We start from the raw sequence: 2,235 nt of genomic DNA, 5'->3' as shown, positions 1-2,235 counted from the left end.
TTATTTGTATACGTATGCAAGTTGAATAAACTGTTTTCTATTGATACGTTGTCAGTCTGAGTGCTCTGGGGTTAGTTTCTTTTCTGTTACAAAAATTAACATTTCAGAACATTTATGACTATGACAGGGAAGGGAATGTTTAGTATGCAACACCCATTCCTGATCCCTGGTGGTGTGTGAGTGTACAGTATGCACTGTGAGTACAGTGCATGCATGTGTTTTATTTTAAATAGAAGTCATTTGGAAGGGTTGTATACTGGCAGATAATACATATAGTTTATAACGATAAACCATATTTTGAACCAGTTTATCACTTTATAAGGTTTCAGTAATAGCTGGGGGGGGGGGATCAATTGAACCAACATTGTATACTTAATATTATTGATACAAAAGAAACCCTTTTTTTATTTTCAAGGTTTTAAAGAAAAAATACCATGTACCATACCATATAAATGACGTGGTATTTATTTGTGATACCCTCGCGGCTCCCACACACTCAACTAGAACAGTGGTTCTCAACCTTTTCAGGCCGCAACCCCCAAAATAATCATATTTTAACCGGGGACACCCCCACCCTGACGAGCACTAAGAGTTGAGGCATTACATTTTGTATAACACTGTTCTAGATCTACATGCTTGTGAGCATGTAGATCATGCCAGTGGGGCCAGTTGATATTCTTCATTTAAACCAATAATATATCATATAAAATACTGCCAATCAGTTTTCTGACATCTTTGGACAGCCCCTTCCGGTTCATGACGATTGCAAACGTGTGCCAAGCTGATTTCACTTCATTTTGGGACCAGCTCTCAAGCAAGCAGGTCTTTTCACCAACAGCTTGTCGGCTAATTTTCGTCTAGCACTTTGAATTCAGTCGTCAAACAGTCACAATATACCTCATTTTAATCATCTGCCTGTCCTCTTTTATGTCATGTAAGTTTTAACCCTCGGTATCAAAAAGCAATATGTTATTTTAGGTCTTACAGTGAATTTAGTCAAAAGGGGTCCGTTGTGGAGCCCCTGCAAAGGTATACAACCGACCCCACCTGTTATGGTAACAAGCTGCTGCTAATGCTAAATGATTAGCAAATAGGCTAAAGAGACTTCTCTCATCAGCTGGGCAGAGTTTTTGGTGGAATTTGTCTTTTCTCATTTTAATTTGTGTCTAATGCCTGCAAAACACTTTACTGCCACTAGTTAGTCTATAGGCCTATGATATGATGAATTATACTATGCTTATTAGGCTACATGCAGTGTCTCATGTGACATTTCAAATCTCTTAACTATTTATTAAATCATTCTAAGAAAATGAGACAGATAATTAGGCTTTTTGCAAGTATAGGCCTACTTCTTATGAATGGTGAGACGACTGCCCAGTGAAGATGGTAAGAGGAAATGAGTTTTGCCTGGAAGTTGCAACAATGGCCTACCTGACTTCATGGTTAAGATTAAGAGTAAAACACAAGTTAAAGAAAACATGTCTCTGACACATACTATGAGTTAAAAAATATAATAAATGGTTAACATATCCGTTTTATTTAATTTAGAATGAGCAGAACAATTGGCCATTGTTCCGGTGCACATATTCTTTTTGAAGAGAAACTGTGGCTTATAGGTTTGAGATTGAATCAAATAAACACCACCAATAGTTGACAGACATCTCAAAGTTATTAACTTTGCATTTTTGTCTCAATTGAGCAAGTATTTGTTTAGTAATAGAGTAAAATGTAAAAAAGGTTACAACAGACCCCGCCCTCCCCTATATAAATCAACAGTTGAAATGTCATATTTTGATTTTCACATCATTTTGTCACTTTGCATGTTGTTTTCAGTTCCGCCAGCAGATGGCGCCAGATAACCTATTTGAGCATTACCTCTGCAAGCAGTAGCCTAGATATGATTGATAGATGGATGGATGGATTGGTGGATTGTGCTTAACTGAAGCTTTCCCAGTCTCCATCTTTACTGATGTGACTGCCATTGACAACTGATTTTCTGTCAAATAAAAAGTTACATCCATCTATATTTCTAGAGACTAGAGTTCTTATGTTCTTTCATTTCAACAAATCAGAAGAAGGGGACACAGGATATTTAAATGTAAGTTAAAAAATCACACTTGTGTGAACTGAGCGGTGGTGTGTGTGTGTGTGTGTGTGTGTGTGTGTGTGTGTGTGTGTGTGTGTGTGTGTGTGTGTGTGTGTGTGTGTGTGTGTGTGTGTGTGTGTGTGTGTGTG

The sequence above is a fragment of the Nannobrachium achirus genome (assembly GCF_963921795.1).
Source record: "Nannobrachium achirus genome assembly, chromosome: 3".
Taxonomy (NCBI): Eukaryota; Metazoa; Chordata; class Actinopteri; order Myctophiformes; family Myctophidae; genus Nannobrachium; species Nannobrachium achirus.
Note: the sequence above shows the minus strand (reverse complement) of the source record.